Here is a 7,162-nt window from a genome sequence, read left to right on the forward strand (position 1 = left end):
CGTCCACACCCAGCGGGCAGCTGCAGGCCAGGATGAAACCCTGCTCCGCTTGGCCTCCGACTTGCTCCGGAAGACCCCCGGGCCGTCTGGCTGCTTGTTTGCAAGGTGGCCGCTCTCCTCAGTCTTGGGACGCGTAACTACCACGAGGCACCAACCCTCTGCGGGGCTCAGAGGTGAGGGGCCGTGATGACTGCCCGGGGCTGCAGCCAACTGGTGTCACCGTGGGCAGCCTGAGGGCCCGGGCATCGGCTGTCAAATCCCACCGCTTGCTGGATATGAGGGCCCCACTTGCTGGGTCAGGCGGCAATGTCCTGGGTTAGGGAGGGTGATGTCCACGTGGATTCTGTCGTGCTTCCTATAAGACAGACCCCCCTGCTCCAGGGAAGGAGGCCACCTGGCTGTCCGTGGGGCTGGGCTAGCTGTAGGGCAGGACGAAGACCCTAGCAGGCCACCCGGAGTGTGACCTTCCAGAGAGGAGGAGGAGGGCCATCCAGCCAATGAGGCTGAGTTACGCTGCGGTAACAAGCACCCCGCTTCCAGGAGGCGCGAGACAGCAAGGTGTTTCCCCGAGTCCTTTGTTTTTCACTCACACGTGGGACTGGAGGACTGGTCAGATCAGCTGTCCCCCACCTGCCTCCAGCACGATCGTGGAGGAGAGAGCAGGGACAGTCGCTGGGCTCCTAAGCCCCGGCTGGGCATGGGGCACTGCACTTCCATGCCCCACTCCTGGGGTGACCTTCCATGCTCCGGAGGGGGGCAAAGCAGAACAGGATCCCCCTCAGGAATGCTCCAGTGAGGCCACACCTCAGGTGGCAAGCCGGAGCCAGTGGCACTGGCAGGGACTGGATGGTTGTGACGCTGCCACTTGAGATGGGTCATCCTGAGAGATGGTGTCCCCTGCCCCACCAGAGCACAATCTGCCCTCCACCCAGATAGGATGAGGCTCCCGAAGTCACACGCACACTCACACACACATGTGCACACACACACATGCACACTCACACACATGTGCACACACACGTACACACACACTCACACACATGTGCACACACACACACACTTGCACACATGTGCATACACACATTCACACACACGCTCGTGCACACACATGCACATGCACACACTCACACACACTCACACTCACACACACACACTCCCAACAATGACCTGGAGTCCACAGTGGGGAAGGCCTGGGCCTGGCAGTGGCCTGTCCTCCTCCTGTGTGGGTGACTCAACCTGCCAGGCCTCGCTGCCCCATGTCAAGGTGGTGGTGACGATAAGCACTCGGCAGTCGGGTGGAGCTGGCGGAGGTCACTGAGGTGCCCCCAAGAGGCTCCACAGGGCAGTGTGCTCCGCCGCTGGTACCCTTGCTCTTAGTGGTGAGTGGCCCCTCAAGCCGTCAGGGCCGTGTGGAGCAAGAGTCGAGAACTGCTCCCAGCAGCCAGGCCCCGTCCAGTGCGGGGACCCGGAGGCCCTGCGGGTCCCTTACTCAGCAGCTCCCCAACCTCCCTTTTTCCCTGGTTGGGGATTGAACCGGGGCACTCTGCCACTCATCTACACCCCTGCCCTTGTTAGTTTTTATTTTGAGGGAGGCTCTCACAAGGTTGCCGTGACTGGCCTCCTTCTTGTGATCCTCCTGCCCCAGCCTCCTGAGTCACTGGGATTACAGGCGTGTGCCACCACACCAGTCTCAACTTTGTTTTTCACCTCTTTTGATGTTGTGCAAGGATCGTAGTGCCAACACTACCCTGGGCCCACCCCACCAGCCACCCTGCCAATGTGCTCTTCCCACCATTGGTGTCGGCTGTGGGACTTGCCTGGGCGGGGACAATCCGGATGAGGCTGACAATCACAAGGGAACCTGGCACAGGGGCCCTCACACCTGCCCTCCCACCTACCTGCAGCCCTGGGAGAGCTGGGCTTGCTTGTTACGAGGGCAACCGCTGACCGACACAATTGGAACCGGACAGGCCTTCTGGGGTCACAGGCGCTCTGCCACCTCCACGCGGCTTCAGCGCCAGGTGGGACACCCGGGCAGAACGACCCACTGGTGCCGCTCTTCTGCGTTCTCCCAGCTCTACGCGCGTGGCGAGTGTGGAAACACACACTGGCTGCCTGGGAGGTGCGTGTGCTAGGCCAGCAAAGCCTGCCTCCCAGTCCTGGGACGAGGGGGGGTCTTTACAGACCCTGCTTGCACTCTCCCACATCCATGATCACACCAGTGCAGGGCAGAGCCCTCCAGCCCCACGAAAGGAAGACCCAGCCGCTCTCCCGCCCGCCCCACCCCACTCGCCAGAGCTGGCGGTGCCCAGGGAGGACCCCAGGTACCTCCCTGGAGCCCTGTTTTCAATGGCTCCGAGTCACCCCCCAGCCACAAAACCAGAGTTTAGTCTGAGTAAAAGACGCAATGGCCCAAGTTAACATTCTATGCAGGACTAATTCTTAATGTGTCACCTAGAGCTAATCTGTTTCTCATTAAAATCATGGATTAAAATTTAATCCCCACGTTTCTAGAAATAAGAAAAATAAAGTCTTTGTGCCCTTCTTACTTGTTGGTTGCCCTTCTTACTTGTTGACTTGCGTGGAAGTTTTCTATTTAGCTCTGAAAAAGAAATCTTTTGAATGCAAGAATTCAGGACTGCATATTATGTCAGGAGATCACTCTGAAAACCTTTATTAATGGTTCACAGACGGGGAAACTATTTTACCAAGATCCTGGCCTATCCTCCTGCACCCCAGGCCCACCCCGCCGACTCCAAATTCTTCCCTTTTGGTGGGATTGCAGGCGAGGCCTGAGGCGGGGGAGCTCAGAGCGGGCACGGGGGCAGACCTAGGATTTCAGGGGTTACTGTGTGTCACTTGCAGATGTGATGACGTGGGGGGAGGTAATGTAGAATTAGAACCGGAGCCATCAACATGTGATACGGCCACAGGACCACGGAGAGAAAGAGGCATTTCTCAAGAGAAGCCAACCATCCCTCTGATCTGAGGACACATCAGTATGGATGGGGTCTGCATGGAGCTGGCCTGACCCAGGAGGCCCTGTGCCGGGGAGTAGGGCTGCAGCCTCTGGGGTGTGGGAGGTGACCCGTGAGGAAGGGGGTGGCGGGCAGCCGGCCCCTGCTGGGGGTCTGTGGCCCTCTCCCCTCGTCAAGCTGCCCAGTCCCCTCACTCTGGCGTTTGTTCTAAATGGCCCAGACTCCCCCTCCCCAGGAATCCCACCACCCTGGCCGTCCCCCTCTGGGTCCCTGGACGGAAGCCAGTGGGTAAGAACCTGGAGTCAGGTGCGGGGTCCTCGGTGCAGCACGCTGTTCTGAAGGGCGGTGTGCCCGCCCCGTGGAGCCCCTTCAGAGCTGGGCGCTTGCCCAGAGAGGACGAGGGCACCTGTTCACAAAGACCCACGCCCGGGTGCAGACCTGCCTTGTCACGGCCCCACAGGTGCCATGATCCCAGCCACCGAGGAAGGGGACTCAGCCGAGCAAGGCCCAGCCTTGATGCTGGTGGAGACTGGGCCAACCTCCAGACGGTGACGCTCAGAGGAAGCCAGCCCCCACCCAGCCTGTGCCTGGCTCCGCTGAGGTGCAAACCCAGAGTGCAGACAAGGCACAGGGACAGGACGCAGGCCGCCAGTGGCCGGGACACCATTGTGTGGCAGGTGGGACCCCAGAAGCATGTGGAACCCGGGGCTGTGCACATCCTGATGGTGGGGACAGCTTCACAGGTGCACACGGAGTGCGTCCCCAAAGACTCAGGTACTGGAACCTCAGTCCCTGGGTGGAGGAGGAGGGGCCAGGGGATGGTGACTGGGCCACAGGCTTCCCCCCAGGGGACGTGAGGCCGGCCTTGCTGAATGAGATCGAGGTGAAGGAGGCCACGGTGTGTGCCACCCTCCACACAGACCCAGGGCCCTGCCCACTTGTTTGCCACGTTGTGAGGCAACCTGGGGCCTCACCCGGGCTGAATGGATGAGGCCAAAGCTGTGAGCTAAACAAACCTCTTTTCTGCTAAATTTCCCAGCACCAGGTATTTGTGATAGCAACAGGAAACAGACTTAGATAGACAGTGGTTCCCAGAGGGGTGGTTTTACCCCTCGAGGACCATTTGATAAAGTCTGGAGACGCCCAACCTATGATGCCACTAGACATCCTATAATTCTCAGGACAGCCCCACCTGCAGAATTACTGCCCCAGCGCTGAGGTTGGACAACCTAGGTGTCCAGGTGTCTCAACGCTTATCAGATGGTACACTCCAAACGCCAGCTCTGGATCACGTGCCCATCACGCATCATAAAGCTGTGCCACAGAGCCCCAGCCCTGCCCCTGCTGGCTGTGTGACATTGGATGAGTCACTTCACCTCTCTGGTCTGTTCCTTCTGAAGATGTGGGAGGGAGCGACACCCATTTCCCAGAAGTGCACAGCATCAGTCCAGATCCCGAGATGGGACCAAACACTACAGATGCAGGGAGAAGGTGCTGCCTCCGGCCTCGCTGCCGGGGACCCTCGCTGCCGGGGACCCTCATTGCTGGGGAGTCTCACTGCTGGGGAAGTCTCGCTGCTCTGGGCTGCTGGCGCTGACTCTGGCTGCCAGAGGCAGAGCTCAGTAACATCATCGTCATCCCAGAAAAGCCCTTGTCACTGGGCTGGAGCCCTTAAGGTCCCCTAAAGACCAAGGAAAGCCAGGGCCGGACTTTAGGCTCTGCTCCCAAGCCCGGGGGTAACAAGGACCTTGGGTGACCTTGAGCTCTGGCTTTCAGCTTGACAAGACAGGAAACGCAGCTCTGATATGACTGACTTAAACCCAAGCACCTTGGTCACCATCGCGGTGGTTGCTGCCTTGTCAAGGGTCGCACTCCGGTGGGTTCCCTCTCCAAACACTCAGGGAGGTGCGAGAGGCAGAAGCTCCCCAGGCAGGCCCCAGGCCACCGCCAGGCTCCTGTCTGCAGAGCCACAGGCAGAGGGCTCAGCTGGGCACCAGACCCAGCAACCAGGGCGTCACCCACTGGGCCCCCTGGGCCCCGCAGCCCACATGTCCCCAGTGGGCCCATACCCCACATTGAGGCCCTGCACCCCATCCATATGAGGCCCCGCACCCCTCATGAGGCCTCGCACCCCCACATGAGGCCCTGCACCCCACATGGCCCCAGTGGGCCCATACTCCACATGAGGACTCGCACCCCCACATGAGGCCCCGCAGCCCACATGACCCCACTGGGCCCATACCCCACATTGAGGCCCTGCACCCCATCCATATGAGGCCCCACACCCCTCATGAGGCCTCGCACCCCCACATGAGGACTCGCACCCCCACATGAGGCCCTGCACCCCACATGACTCCCCTGGGCCCTGCTGGGCCCTGTACCCAATGTGACCTGCTGGGCCCCACACCCCACCTGAGACCCTGAACCCCCACGTTACCCCACTGGGTCCCACACCCCACGTGACCCTGCTGCCCCCCCCACCCCACCCCCGTTCTGCTGCACCGTGAGGAAGGTAACCGGGAGGTGGCTGGGGAGCAGGAGTTGGAGTCCTCAGTCAGCTCTTTGTTTGCTCAGCCGCTGGGTGAGAAGGTGACAGTGGCCTTGGCAGCAGAACACAACCCCTTTGTCTGCATGTGGCCCAGGACCTTCTGGAACCTGGCAGCTGGTGGCCCTTTACTCCTGTCTTCAGACACCCTTGGGCTCGGGACTCCAGGCTCTGGTCCCCTGGAGTCACTTCCCCAGAGGACAGGAGCAGCACAGGGCCTTCTGAGGGAGCCGGCAGGGACGGTGGCTCTGGAGAGGGCCAGCGTGGTCCTGCACTGTGGCCCGGGAGCCCAGGCCCACTCCAGGCCTGTGGAGACCGGCAAGGTCTGACTTCTGACCAGGCCACTGCTCACAGAGTAGGTCACGAGAGCTGGGGGAGGGGTGGCCGGAGCTTCACCCCACAGCATGTGCCACCAGGAACCAGACCGCCCAGGGACAGCGCGTCTCTGCTGTTCCTCAGCTGAGAGTGCTGTTCCCGTTTCTCCCAGGCAGCTCCAACCCTGGGAGATCTGGAGCTGTCCAGGGACAGCCCCTGGGCAGACTGTCCCGGAGGTTGGATCACGCCCTTGTCCCTGGGCCCAGCACCCCTCACTTCTGCATGGCATGGGTGACAGCCTAGAGCAGAGCCCTGCCTCTGTCCTCCGCGTCCCAGTGTGGGGCACGACCCTGGCATCCTGTGCAGCCAAGCCTCCTCAGAGGGCAAGCCTGGCTTTCTAAATCCCCTCGAGCATAAATCAGGGGCAGCCGCTGGCGGGGGCTGCGCAGCCAGCTCCTCGGAGCCTGGCCAGCCTCCATATAGGGAGGCCACATCTGGAGATGAGGCCCTAGGACACTCGCAGTGAGGGCCAGACCACAGGCTGCCACCTCCCGGACTCAGAACAGGCCGGGCTGGTCGGGTTGGTTGTGGGAAGAACGAGGAAGAGGGAGGGGCTCCTATAATCCAGCCGTTTCCCCAACACACAGTAAAACAGAGGGCAGGCTGTTCAAGGTGCCAGATGGCATCCAAGAGGAAGACCCCACTGGGCCGGGAGGTCTGCCCAGGAATGCACGCAGCCGGGAGACGGCGTGGGAACCCAGGGTGGTGCGGGCCGTGCCGAGACCGTCAGTGGGGGCATTGCCTCCCGATCTCACCATGAGCGATGGTGGATTCCACGTCACCTGGACAGGCCAGGGGCACCCAGCCCTCTGGTGGGACATGGTTCTGGGAGGGCTTCCACACAAGACTAGCAGTCAAATCCAGAGGACAGCAGTGTGCCCACCCTGACCCGTGGGGACCCAGCCAAAGGCTGAGCAGGAGGAAGAGGTCCCCTGCCTGCCTGCCTGCCTTCACATGGGACACGGATCTTCTCAGGCCCTTGAACTGTGCCCAGTGGGCCGGGGTAGCCATGGCAGGAAGGTGCCACCGTCACCAAGGCCTTTATGAGATTCCTGACTGTGAGGCCCACTCGTGCACCTGACCACCACCGGCCAGGCCATGCAGGAGCAAGCACTGACAGGGTGCTTGGCCAAGCTGGCCCCTCACCCATGGCTGCTGGAGGAGTGAGATCAGCCTGGGGACCCCTGAGCAAGGAGGCCAGGTGGTCTGCTGCTCTCGAAGAACTGGGCGCCTGTGTGTTCTGAGCCCTGGGCGGGGACGGCAG

This window comes from Spermophilus citellus, assembly GCF_964194105.1.
Source record: "Spermophilus citellus genome assembly, chromosome: 2".
NCBI lineage: Eukaryota > Metazoa > Chordata > Mammalia > Rodentia > Sciuridae > Spermophilus > Spermophilus citellus.